Source organism: Ranitomeya imitator, chromosome 1 (genome assembly GCF_032444005.1).
Source record: "Ranitomeya imitator isolate aRanImi1 chromosome 1, aRanImi1.pri, whole genome shotgun sequence".
NCBI classification, from domain to species: domain Eukaryota; kingdom Metazoa; phylum Chordata; class Amphibia; order Anura; family Dendrobatidae; genus Ranitomeya; species Ranitomeya imitator.
The window spans coordinates 1028697749-1028712514 of record NC_091282.1 but is presented as its reverse complement, the minus strand read 5'-3'; the positions used below and the strand labels follow the sequence as shown (position 1 = coordinate 1028712514).

Sequence of the window (14766 nt, the reverse complement as noted above, 5' to 3'; positions counted from 1 at the left end):
AATAACCCTTTAAGTTCTACAAATGTACCGTATATACTCGAGTATAAGCCGAGATTTTCAGCCCAAATTTTTGGGCTGAAAGTGCCCCTCTCGGCTTATACTCGAGTCACGGTGGGTGGCAGGGTCGGCGGGTGAGGGGGAGAGGACGCTGAGGCATACTTACCTAGTCCCGGCAATCCTGGCGCTCCCCCTGCCGTCCCACGGTCTTCGGGTGCTGCAGCTCCTCCCCTCTTCAGCGGTCACATGGGACCGCTCATTAGAAAAATGAATATGGACTCCACTCCCATAGGGGTGGAGCCGCATATTCATTTCTCTAATCAGCGGTAACGGTGACCGCTGATAGAGGAAGAGGCTGCGGAACCGAAGACCAGCTGTCCGGGGGAAGGAGCCAGGGACGCCGGGACCAGGTAAGTATCGCATATTTACCTATCCCCGTTCCACACGCCGGGCGTCGCTCCATCTTCCCGGCGTCTCTCCGCTCTGACTGTGCAGGTCAGAGGGCGCGATGACGCATATAGTGTGCGCGCCGCCCTCTGCCTGATCAGTCAGTGCGGAGAGACGCCGGGACCGGACGCTGGGAGCTGCAAGCAAGAAAGGTGAGTATGGCATTTTTTTTTTTTTTTTATTGCAGCAGCAGCAATGGCACAGCTTTCCATGGTACATCAATGGGGCAATAATGAACGGTGCAGAGCACTATATGGCACAGCTATGGGACAATAATGAACGGTGCAGAGCGCTATATGGCAGAGCTATGTTGCAAAAATGAACGGTGCAGAGCACTATATGGCACAGCTATGGGGCAAAAATGAACGGTGCAGAGCACTATATGGCAGAGCTATGGGGCAAAAATGAACGGTGCAGAGCACTATATGGCAGAGCTATGGGGCAAAAATGAACGGTGCAGAGCACTATATGGCACAGCTATGGGACAATAATGAACGGTGCACAGCACTATATGGCAGAGCTATGTTGCAAAAATGAACGGTGCAGAGCACTATATGGCACAGCTATGGGGCAAAAATGAACGGTGCAGAGCACTATATGGCAGAGCTATGGGGCAAAAATGAACGGTGCAGAGCACTATATGGCACAGCTATGGGGCAAAAATGAACGGTGCAGAGCACTATATGGCAGAGCTATGGGGCAAAAATGAACGGTGCAGAGCACTATATGGCAGAGCTATGGGGCAATAATGAACGGTGCAGAGCACTATATGGCAGAGCTATGGGGCAAAAATGAACGGTGCAGAGCACTATATGGCACAGCTATGGGGCAAAAATGAACGGTGCAGAGCACTTTATTGCACAGCTATGGGGCAAAAATGAACGGTGCAGAGCACTATATGGCACAGCTATGGGGCAAAAATGAACGGTGCAGAGCACTATATGGCAGAGCTATGGGGCAAAAATGAACGGTGCAGAGCACTATATGGCAGAGCTATGGGGCAATAATGAACGGTGCAGAGCACTATATGGCAGAGCTATGGGGCAAAAATGAACGGTGCAGAGCACTATATGGCACAGCTATGGGGCAATAATGAACGGTGCAGAGCACTATATGGCACAGCTATGGGGCAATAATGAACGGTGCAGAGCACTATATGGCACAGCTATGGGGCAATAATGAACGGTGCAGAGCATTGTATATGGGGCACAGCTTTATATAGAGCATCTATGGGGCAATAATGAACTGTATGGAGCATTATATGGGGCATATTTTAATATAGAGCATCTTATGGGGCCCATCATGAACTGTATGGAGCATTATATGGGGCTCCTGATTCAATATGGATATTCAAAAACACTTAACCTACTGATGTCTCAATTAATTTTACTTTTATTGGTATCTATTTTTATTTTTGACATTAACCGGTAGCTGCTGCATTTTCCACCCTAGGCTTATACTCGAGTCAATAAGTTTTTCCTGTTTTTTTGTGGCAAAAGTAGGGGGGTCGGCTTATACTCGAGTATATACGGTAATTAAATAAAAGTATGTGACTTAGTCATGACCGAAAGTGGTGGCACCCTTGAAATTGTAACAGAAAATTATTTCTCCCAGAAAATTATTGAAATTACACATGTTTTGGTATGGTTAGAGGAAAAAAAAATTCCTTTCTTGGCGCTTATGTGATAAGCACATCTAATACCTGATGAAGGCCATTGTGGGCTGAAACGCGTTGTTTTGTTCTTATTAAAGTGTCCTAATAAATTTGGTACTGAGCAAATTATCTCAACCTTCAAACTATCCTTGTCTTCCGGAAGCGCCAAGAAAGGAATTTTTTTTCTCTCTAACCATTGTATTCACATGCAATCCTTGGATCAAGGCTGGCATAGTTCCTGAAATAGTGCTGCATACCGGAATATTATAAGGCTTGGATCCATCATACGGATCAATTGAATGTACATACAAGACATCTAAAGGGTGAGTGCAACAATATATATTTCTTGCTGTGAATATACACCTACACTTAGACTCTGCGCCCCTTGTCTCCCCTTTTATATCTCCTTCCGATATCCTTGTGACATGTTTTGGTATACACATGTTTCTTCCTTTGTGTGTATTTGAACACAAAAAAAAAAAACAAGAAAAAAAGGCAAATTGGACATACTTAAATACTAAACCCCCAAAATGGTCTGGACACAATTGTTGGCACCTTTCCAAAAATTCTCGTTCAAACTCAATTGTGGCAAGTAACAAGTGTAACATAGTAACATAGTTTTTAAGGTTGAAGGAAGACTTTAAGTCCATCTAGTTCAACCCATAGCCTAACCTAACATGCCCTAATATGTTGATCCAGAGGAAGGCAAAAAAAACCCTTGTGGCAAACAGTAAGCTCCACACTGGGGAAAAAAATTCCTTCCTGACTCCACATACGGCAATCAGACTAGTTCCCTGGATCAACGCCCTAACAAGGAATCTAGTATATATACCCTGTAACATTATACTTTTCAAGGAAGGCATCCAGTCCCCTCTTAAATTTAAGTAATGAATCACTCATTACAACATCATACGGGAGAGTGTTCCATAGTCTCACTGCTCTTACAGTAAAGAATCCGCCTCTGTTATTATGCCTAAACCTTCTTTCCTCCAGATGTAGAGGATGCCCCCTTGTCCCTGTCTCAGTTCTATGATTAAAAAGATCATCAGAAAGGTCTTTGTACTGTCCCCTCATATTTATACATTAACATAAGATCACCCCTTAGCCTTCGCTTTTCCAAACTAAATAGCCCCAAGTGTAATAACCTATCTTGGTATTGCAGACCCCCCAGTCCTCTAATAACCTTGGTCGCTCTTCTCTGCACCCGCTCCAGTTCAGCTATGTCTTTCTTATACACCGGAGACCAGAACTGTGCACAGTATTCTAAGTGTGGTCGAACTAGTGACTTGTATAGAGGTGAAATTATGTTCTCCTCATGGGCATCTATGCCTCTTTTAATGCATCCCATTATTTTATTTGCCTTTGTAGCAGCTGTCTGACACTGGCCACTGAATATGAGTTTGTCATCCACCCATACACCCAGGTCTTTTTCATTGACGGTTTTGCCCAGAGTTTTAGAATTAAGCACATAGTTATACATCTTATTACTTCTACCCAAGTGCATGATCTTGCATTTATCCCCATTAAAGCTCATTTGCCATTTATCAGCCCAAGCTTCTAGTTTACATAAATCATCCTGTAATATAAAATTGTCCTCCTCTGTATTGATTACCCTGCAGAGTTTAGTGTCATATGCAAATATTGAAATTCTGCTCTGAATGCCCCCTACAAGGTCATTAATAAATATGTTAAAAAGAGGGCCCAATACTGACCCCTGTGGTACCCCACTGCTAACCACTACCCAGTCCGAGTGTGCTCCATTAATAACCACCCTTTGTTTCCTATCCCTGAGCCAGCTCTTAACCCACTTACACATATTTTCCTCTATCCCCATTATTCTCATTTTATGTATCAACCTTTTGTGTGGCACCGTATCAAAAGCTTTCGAAAAGTCCATATACACTACATCCACTGGGTTCACTTGGTCCAGTCCGGAACTTACCTCTTCATAGAAGCTGATCAGATTAGTCTGACATGAACGGTCCCTAGTAAACCCGTGCTGATACTGGGTCATGAGGTTATTCCTGTTCAGATACTCCAGTATAGCATCCCTTAGAATGCCCTCCAGCATTTTACCCACAGTAGAGGTTAAGCTTACTGGCCTATAATTTCCGAGTTCAGTTTTTGTCCCCTTTTTGAATATTGGCACCACATTTGCTATACGCCAGTCCTGTGGTACAGACCCTGTTATTATGGAGTCTTTAAAGATTAAAAATAATGGTCTATCAATGACTGTACTTAATTCCTGCAGTACTCGGGGGTGGATCCTGTTGTAAATTCCGCTCTTGGGCTCCCTCCAGTGGTTGACAAGTGGCACTGGCTGAAGGGAAGAGCCAGGCATAAATAGCCGAGCAGAAAGACAATCAGTGGAAGCAGCTGCAGACTGCTAAATCCAAGGAGCAGCCATTCCACTTAAAACCACCGGAGGGAGCCCAAGAGCGGAATTCACAACAGTAACACCTGACTAAAGGTGGGCATTGATGCTACACCATTGGCCAAGGATAAACCTCAGTACTGGACGCAGATGACCATGTACATGGCTCCAGCACATCAGGAAGATTGCCGTTTTCTGGTGTTGCATAACCTGCATGATGTTGTTGTACTGGGTTTTCCATGGATTTTATTTTTCGGATCTTCCTGTTTCCCAGAAGATGTCTGTTATCTGGGTTGTTTGTGACCGGTTCTCTAAAATGGTCCATCTGGTACCTTTGCCTAAGTTGCCTTCCTCCACTTGACAATGGTTCCTGGTTGGATTCACATCTTTGCTTGGATTTCCCTGATATCCTGACCAGTTCAGCAAAGATAAGTCCTTGCTTTGCTCTTTTCTGTCCACAAGTTGTGGACTTATTCGTTCTGTGCATTCTATGTTTTGTCCAGCTTGTCAGTATGGATTAATTCAGTTAAGCTGGAAGCTCTGGGAAGCAGAGTTACCCTCCACACCTTTAGTCAGGTGTGGAGATTTTTGTAAACTCTGTGTGGATTTTTGTAGTTTTTAATACTGACCGCACAGTATTCTATCCTGTCCTATCTATCTAGCTAGACTGGCCTCCTGTGCTACATCCTGGTTTCATTCTGTGTATGTCTTTTCCATCTCCACTCACAGTCATTACTTGTGGGGGGCTATCTATCATTTGGGGATTTTCTCTGAGGCAAGATAGTTTCCCTGTTTCTATCTTTAGGGGTAGTTAATTCTCAGGCTGTGATGAGGTGCCTAGCGAGTGACAGGAGCATCCCACGGCTACTTCTAGTGTTGTGTTGAGCTTAGGGACTGCGGTCAGTACAGGTACCACCTCCTTCAGAGCTCGTCCCATGTTGCTCCTAAACCACCAGTTCATAACAGGATCCCATCCGGGTCCGAAGATTTGTCAATTTTAGTGATTTTTAGACGCCGACGTACTTCCTGCTGGTTTAAGCAGGTGACACTTAATGGGGTATTTTTGTTATTACTGATCATATTGTCTGCCATGGAATTTTCTTGTGTAAATACTGATGAAAAAAGTCATTTAGCATATTGGCTTTTTCCTCATCCTCCTCCACCATTTCACCCAGACTATTTTTAAGGGGTCCAACACTATCATTTTTTAGTTTCTTACTATTTACGTAGTTAAAGAATATTTTGGGATTATTTTTACTCTCTGGCAATGAGTCTCTTTGTCTCAATCTTAGCTGCCTTGATTTGCTTTTTACAGAATTTATTTAATTTTCTGTATTTAATGCCTCATCACTACCTACTTCCTTTAATTCTCTAAATGCTTTCTTTTTGTCACTTATTGCGCCCCTTACAGCTCTATTTAGCCATATTGGTTTCATCCTATTTCTAGTATGTTTATTCCCATACGGTATATACTGTGCACAGGTCCTATCCAAATGCCAATAAACGTCTCCCATTTTCTTTGTGTATTTTTATGTCTCAGGATATCGTCCCAGTTAATTGCACTAAGATCAACTCTCATCCGTTGGAAATTTGCCCTCCTGAAGTTTAGTGTCCTTGTAGCCCCTCTACTACACATCTTATTAAAGGATACATGAAAACTTATTATTTTGTGATCGCTATTCCCCAAGTGACCCCCAACCCTTATATTTGCTATGTAGTCTGGCCTGTTGGTTAATATTAGGTCTAGCAATGCCCCCCTTCTTGTTGGGTCCTGAACCAGTTGTGAAAGGTAATTGTCTCTCATAGTTGTCAAAAACCGATTACCTTTGCTGGAACTGCAGGTTTCTGTTCCCCAATCTATTTCAGGGTAGTTGAAGTCCCCCATAATAATGACTTCTCCTTGAGTCGCAGCTTCATCGATTTGCTTTATGAGGATATTCTCCGTTGCTTCCATTATTTTTGGAGACTTATAACAAACCCCTATCAGTAATTTATTATTTTTTCCCCCTCCCCTTATCTCCACCCACAGGGACTCTACATTTTCATTAGATTCACCTATATTATCATGCAGTATGGGTTTTAAGGATGATTTTACATACAGACACACACCTCCCCCTCGCTTATCCGTTCGGTCATTTCTGAACAGACTATAGCCCTGCAAGTTAACAGCCCAGTCATGGCTCTCATCCAGCCACGTTTCAGTTATCCCCACCATGTCATAATTATGCTCCAACAACATTAATTCTAATTTGTCCATTTTGTTGGCGAGACTTCTGGCATTAGTATACATACATTTTATGTATCTCTCTGCACCTCTATTCTTTCTTGAATTATTAATTGATCCAACCCCACCCCCCATGCCAACGCCACCTCCAACTTCCTTATTAGTGCCCAGGTCTCTATCTGCACCATCTTCCCCTCCTATAAAATGAATACCCTCCCCCCCCATTCCCTAGTTCAAACACTCCTTCAACCTTCTAGCCATTTTCTCCCCCAGCGCAGTTGCACCTTCCCCATTGAGGTGCAGCCCGTCCCTAGCGTAGAGCCTGTAGCCAACTGAGAAGTCGGCCCAGTTCTGCAGGAACCCAAACCCCTCCTTCCTACACCAATTCTTGAGCCACTTATTAACCTCCCTAATCTCCTGTTGCCTCTCTGGCGTGGCGCGTGGTACAGGCAGTATTTAGGAAAATACCACGTTGGAGGTCCTTGTTTTCAGCTTGCAGCCTAATTCTTTGAAATCGTTTTTAAGGACCTTCCACCTATCTCTAACTTTGTCATTTGTGCCAATCTGCACCAAGACCGCTGGGTGCTCACCAGCCCCTCCCAGTAATCTGTCCACCCGATCAGCGATGTGTCGGACTCGAGCGCCAGGTAGGCAGCACACCGTTCGACGATCCCTGTCTTTGTGACCGATTGCCCTAATAATTGAATCCCCCACTTCCAGCACCTGTCTTGCCTGCCCTGCTCTATTTCCCCCTTACTGTAGCAGTCATTCCTCCGGCTTTCAGAGGACATGCCTGGCTGCAGCAGTGCTACCCCTGTACTGGCACCCTCCTCATCTGCCAGCTTAGCAAACTTATTGGGGTGTGCCAGATCAGGACTAGCCTCCCTGGCACTCTTCCCTCTACCCCGCTTCCTAACTGTCATCCAGCTTTCTACTTCACTGTCCTGCGGCTCCATCCTACCATCCCCCACCTCATCTATCCCATTGAGCGTCTGCTCAGTGAGCAGAAGACTCCTTTCCATATTGTCAATGGATCTCAGTGTTGCCAGCTGCACATTTAGATCCAGAATCTGGGCTTCCAAATGCACAACGTGCTCACATCTCGCACAGCAGTATGCACCCTCGACCGGCTAATCAAGGACTGCATACATGTGGCAAGATGTGCACTGGATGGCATTAACAATAGTGGAGAACATTCCCTAATGGGGATTGCACCAGAGAGAAATGTTAAATAAAAAATAAATACAAAGTATTATTAAAATACAAACAGCAATTCAGTAATTCCTCCCTTGGAAACTCCCTGAATCCAAAGTCACTGAATCACAAGTCACACACTTACCGTCGTTCACACTTATGCTCAGGTCATACTCAGCTCGTTCACACTCGCTAAGTTGAAGATTTAAAGAATTTTTTTTCTCTTTCCCCTCAGCAGCAATCCACCTTGCTGTTCAGTGCACTTCCAAAAAGTGTGGGCAATATGAAGGTCATAACTGGAGCCAGATAAAAGGGGAGAAGTTGGCTCAATCTTTGCATTGTCTGTGTGTACCACACTAAGCTAACATGAAAAATATCAACAATCTCGAGGTTACAAGTCCCCTCTCCAGAGAGCTTGATGTTTCTTTGCCCATGGTACACAAAATAATGAAGTTAACAGCTCATGGCACTGGCCATAATCTCCCTGGATGTGGATGGCAGAGAAAAATTGATGAAAGGCTGCAATGCAGGATTGTCCAGATGGCGGGTGAGCAGCCCCAATCAAGTTTCAAAGAAATTCAAGTGGTCCTGCAGGCTAAGGGTGCATCAATGTCAGCGAAAACTATCAGTCAACATCTGATTGGTATGAAACTCTGTGCCAGGAGGACCCCACTCCTGACAAAGAGACATAAAGAAGCTAGACTGCAGTTTGCCAAAACGTATGTGAGTAAGCCAAAATCTTTCTGTGAAGGCATCTTGTGGACAGATGAGACCAAGATAGTTTTTTGGTAAAACACTGTTTTACCGAAAACAGAATGAGGCCTACAAAGAAAGGAACACAGTACTTACAGTGAAATATGGTGGAGGTTCAAAGATGTTTTGGTGGTGTTCTGCTGCCACCATCCCTGGATGCCTTGACTGTGTAAAGAATCATGAACTCTGAAGATTACCAAAGGATTTTGGGTCACAATGTGGAGCCCAGTGTCAGAAAACTGAGTTTGTGTATTAGGTCATGCGTCTTCCAGTAGGACAGCGACCTCAACATGGATGCAAACAAATCGCTGGAGAGTTCTGAAGTGGTCAGCAATGAGTCTTGCTCTAAATCTCATTGGAAAGCTGTGGAGGCACCCTTCAAATCTGAGCGACCTGGAGCTGTTTGTAACAGAAGAGTGGTCTAAAATGTTTAGGCTTTAGGGTGAAATTATGTCCAATTTGCCTATTTTTCTATTTATTTTTTTTTGTGGTCCAATCTACACAGTGGAATTAAACATGTAATTGCAATAATTTTCTGTGAGAAATACTTCATTTTCTGGAACAATTTCAAGGGTGCCAAAACTTTCCATCATGACTGCATTCCATCTTAGTGGAAATTGTATCGACTTATTATATAGTGAATCACCTTCCCCTTACTGTACATAAGTTAATATAAAAATGTGTGTGTGTGTGTGTTCATGAGTAAAAAAAGACCCCAAACAAACAACATATTAGATTTTCAGAAGCTGCACTGCAAATAGCGGGATTACTGACATTCTTTAAATTAACAATTCCTGACAATCCAGGTTCAACCAACATAGTAAAATGAGTCATCCTGCTTGTCTAAACTGTGGCATTGCCTGACCGTGGAGGTTGGCAACCTATAGATAACCGCAAATGCCTCCCCTCCCCCCCCCCCCCCCTCACTCCCCGTTAGCTGACCCTAGAACACCCCATAATGTTTTAATACCCGTAGTGAAGGAAAAATTATCTCTATACATAGGATAGAAAAAAATGTAAATTTGTCCTCAGTGTTGATGCTTTTTAAAGAGAACCTGTCATCAGAAAAAACACTATTAACCTGCAGATATGGGGTTAATCTGCTGGTTAATAGTGTTGTTATGCTGTATGGTCCCTGCACTTAGACTATCACTGCTGGGTGAAAAGGAACTTTATTCTCCCCGACAGCATTCCAGTTGCAGTCACGGGGCAGCACTGACACTGGTTCAGTCACTGCTCTAAGTATATATGGCGGCAGCCGTAACCGCGCCCCCGTCATTAGGCTATGTGCCCACGTTGCAGAAATTTTCGCAACTCCCTGCCGTGGGTGAAACGCATGCGGAATTTGCATCTGTTTTCCTGCATAACACAAGCGTTTTGCAAGCGTTTTAAGCTTGCAGAATGCTTGCGTTTTACAAGCGATTTGAAGCATCCCTTAGAAAAGTGATTGACAGGTTGGTCACACTTGTCAAGCATAGTGCTTGACAAGTGTGACCAACTTTTTTCTATTGATGCTATCTATGCAGCATTAACAGTAAAAGATAGAATGTTAAAAATAATTTTAAAAAATGGTTATTCTCACCTTCCGACGGCCCCTGATCTCCTCAGCAGTGCTCTCAGTACGTTCCGTTCCCAGGGATGCTTTGCGCGAAGGACCTTTGTTACGTCACGGTCGCGTGACCACGACGTCATCCCAGGTCTTTCGTGCAATGCATCCCTGGGAACGGAAGCCACCGCGTGCACTGCTGAGAGGCATGAGGACTCTGGGGGCCATCAGAAGTTAAAGGGAACCTGTCACCCCCAAAATCGGAAGGTGAGCTAAGCCCACCGGCATCGGGCTTATCTACAGCATTCTGTAATGCTGTAGATAAGCCCCCGATGTCACCTGAAAAATGAGAAAAAGAGGTTAGATTATACTCACCTGGGTGGGCGGTCCTATCCGGTGGTCGTCGCGGTCCGGTTCAGGGCCTCCCATCTTCTTACGATGACGTCCTCTTCTTGTCTTCACGCTACGGCTCCGGCGCAGGCGTCCTTTGTCTGCCCTGTTGAGGGCAGAGTAAAGTACTGCAATGCGCAGGCGCCGGGCCTCTCTGACCTCTCCGGTACCTGCGCACTGCAGTAATTTGCTTTGCCCTCAACAGGGCAGACAAAGTGCGCCTGCACCGGAGCCGCAGCGTGAAGACAAGAAGAGGACGTCATCGTAAGAAGATGGGAGGCGCTGGACCGGACCGCGACACCTATCGGACCAGACCGCAACGGGACCGCCCCTGGGTGAGTATAATCTAACCTATTTTTCTTTTCTATTTTTTTAGGTTACATCGGGGGCTTATCTACAGCATTCCAGAATGCTATAGATAAGCCCCTGATGCCAGTGGGCTTAGCTCACCATCGATTTTTGGGGGTGACAGGTTCCCTTTAAGTATATCCATATTTATTTTAATTCTTTTTTTACAGAAATATGGTTCCCAAGGGCCTGGAGGAGAGTCTCCTCCAGACCTGGGTACCAACCGCACATGAAGCGCTCACTTTACGCATGGTGGGAATAGCCACATGCGTAAAGTGAGCGTTAAATGCAATCCTATGCCTGCGGAATAGCCGCGATTTAGCAGAAATAATGAACATGCAGCAGATTTTACCACTATGCTAATCCGCAGTGGGAAAATCCGCAGCATGAACACAGCAACTGCGGAATCCCATAGGATTGCATGAGCATGCGTTTAAGCGTTTTTTATGCGTTTCCACTGTGGCAAAAAATGCGTCAAACGCATAAAAAACGCAACGTGGGCACACAGCCTTAGAGCCAGCTGTCAGTCAGGGCTGGGGGCGGTTACAGCCTCCGCTCTGTATTCTCAGTAACTGAACCGGCGGCACCCCTGTTACTGAAACGGGAGCATTATAACACTATTGACATGCAGATTTAATCTGCAGGTTTATAGCGTTTTCCTGGTGACAGGATCCCTTTAATGGCTAACTTTCTGTATACCAAGAATAATACGGCCCCTTCACACATCAGTTTTTTGCCATCAGTCGGTCGTCGAATTTTGAAAAAAACTGATCCAGCGACTGATGCCGCCAGATCCATTTTTTTCTCATAGACTTGTATTATGCTAGTTTCACATTTGCGGACAAGGGCTTTGCGGAGGGCTGTGTAGTTCCTCCATTAAGCCCCACCTACTGCCGCGCCTCTTCAGCTCCGCCTACTTCTGCCTGCGTACCCTATCTTTAACATTGGGTACGCAGGCCATGCGGATGTACGTGGATGCCTCCGCATGCGTCGTTTTGATGCCGAGACACAGGGCCGGCGTCAGCACCCGGGCAAGTGCTGGGGCCCTGACAAGACAGGGGGGCCCACTCACGCAGTCCTACATCCATCTGGCCGCTTTAACCCTTTCTACCCTTTCAATTTGCCCTGCCTGGCACAAGCATCTTCTCAGTCAGTGCAGGGCCAGGCACATAGGGGTTAAGGACACAGCCAGCGTGACATTGTGGGCGGAGAGTTCTCCTGCTCTGCTCTCCTGGCTGTGTGCAGTGCTGAACTAATCAGGCACAGGCAGATTCCGGACTGGAGGAGCTGCTACCGGCACCTGAGTGAGTGCCATGCTATATCGCTGTATATTCTGACAGTCTGGGTGACCTGGGGGGGCGGCCATGGGCTGGGCGGCTGCAGCTGATATATATATATATATATTTATTGGGCTGGGCGGCTGTTGAAGTATATACACCGCACAGTACCTCTCCCCTGTATATATACACCGCACAGTACCACTCCTCCTGTCCTGTATATATTCACTGCAGAATTTACAATAGCTATCACTCATGTAAGAAGTGAATTATGGCATTGGACTATACCTATATTTCTCTGCTGTATCTGGGCATCATGAATCGTGGTATGTGTTAAAGGGGGGGGGGGGGGGCCCACTGAGACTCTTTCGCCCGGGGCCCTCAAAAACCTGAAGCCGGCCCTGCCGAGACAACCGCAGCAAAATGCAACATGTTGCGTTCGACGCAGGTTGGCTCAGCAACAAAACGACGCATGCAGAAACCTCTGCATGGCCTGCATACCCAGTGTTAAAGATAGGGTACACAGGACGCATATTGATGTAGGCAGAGCTGAAGGAAGAGGTGCGGCAGTGGGCGGGGCTTAACGGAGGAACTACGCAGCCCTCCACAAAGCCCTTGTCCGCAAATGTGGAACCAGCCTTAGCGATTGATTGTGACAGATGGCCTCACGTTTCATCCGTTTTTCGCCGGATCCGTCAAATTGTTTGTCCGGCGTCCGGAAACAATAGACAATGTAACGTTATTTGTGTACAGCAAATAAACGGACAGTGCCGTCCGTCGCCGTCCTTCGTTTGCTAAGACTGGAAGCCTATGGTGCCGGATCCGTCAAATGACGGAATCCGGCGACGGATTCCGTTTTTTTTAACTGGGCATGCTCCGATCAATTAGTCAGATCCACCAGTCGGATCCGTCGAAAAACGAATCCGTCGCATCAGTTTTGCACAATCTGCGACGGATGATTTTTGAAAAGTTATTTAAGATCTTCTTACTTATGAACTAAAAAAAAAAAATATATATATATATATATATATATATATATATATATATATATATATATGTAATAATTATTATTATTATTATTTATTATTATTTATTTATATAGCACCATTGATTCCATGGTGCTGTACATGAGAAGGGGTTGCATACAAGTTACAAATATCACATACAGTAAACAAACTAACAATGACGGACTGATACAGAGGGGTGAGGACCCTGCCCTTGCGGGCTTACATTCTACAGATATATATATATATATAATTTTGTACACATACACTGTGTGCCGAATTATTAGGCAAGTTGTCTTTTAGAGCATTATTTTTATTCTTGATCAACAACCATGTTCTCAATCCAAAAGACTCATAACTATCAAAGCTTAATATTTTTGGAAGTTGGAGTGGGATTTTTTTTACATTTGGCAATCTTGGGAGGATATCTGTTTGTGCAGGTATCTATTACTGTGCAGGTAACTATTACTGTGCAGAATTATTAGACACCTTAATAAAAACCAAATATATTCCCATCTCACTTGTTTATTTTCACCATGTAAACCAATATATCTGCACAAAATTTAGAAATAAACATTTCTGACATGCAAAAACAAAACCCCCTAAAATTTGCGACCAATATAGCCACCTTTGTTTATGATGACACTCAGCAGCCTTCCATCCATAGATTGTCAGTTGCTTGATCTGTTTACGATGAACATTGCATACAGCAGCCACCACAGCCTCCCAGACACTGTTCCGAGAGGTGGACTGTTTTCCCTCCCTGTAGATCTCACATTTTATGAGGGACCACAGGTTCTCTATGGGGTTCAGATCAGGCAAACAAGGGGGCCATATCATTATTTTTTTCTTCTTTGTGAATTTTACTGGCCAGCCACACTGTGGAGTAGTTGGAGGCATGTGATGGAGAATTGTCCTGAAAGAAAATCTTGTTTTTCTTGAACGATACCGACTTCTTCCTGTACCACTGCTTGAAGAAGTTGTCTTCCAGAAACTGGCAGTAGGTCTGGGAGTTGAGCTTCACTTGATCCTCAACCCAAAAAGGTCCCACAAGTTCATCTTTGATGATGCCAGCCCATGCCAGTACCCCACCTCCACCTTGCTGGCGTCGTAGTGGAGCTCTCTGCCCTTTACTGATCCAGCCTCTGGCCCATCCATCTGGCCCATCAAGAGTCCCTCTCTTTTCATCAGTCCATAAAACCCTTGAAAAGTCAGTCTTAAGCTATTTCTTGGCCCAGTCTTGACGTTTTACCTTATGTTTCTTGTTCAAAGATGGTCGTTTTTCAGCCTTCCTTACCTTGGCCATGTCCCTGAGTATGGCACACCTTGTGCTTTTTGTTACTCCAGTAACATTGCCGCTCTGAAATATGGCTAAACTGGTGGCAAATGGCATCTTGGCAGCTTCACACTTGATTTTCCTCAATTCATGGGCAGTTATTTTGCGCCTTTTTTGCCCAACACGCTTTTTGCGACCCTGTTGGCTTTTTGCCATGAAACGCTTGATTGTTCGGTGATCACGCTTCAAACATTTGGCAATTTCAAGACTGCTGCATCCCTC

At 44.9% G+C, this 14766-nt stretch overlaps 1 protein-coding gene across 1 annotated transcript in view; it reads left to right on the top strand.

Annotated features, from left to right (window-relative positions):
- The window catches only part of OTUD4 (OTU deubiquitinase 4), a 104924-nt gene that overhangs the window by 47154 nt on the left and 43004 nt on the right, over nucleotides 1-14766 (top strand). The window lies entirely within an intron of this gene.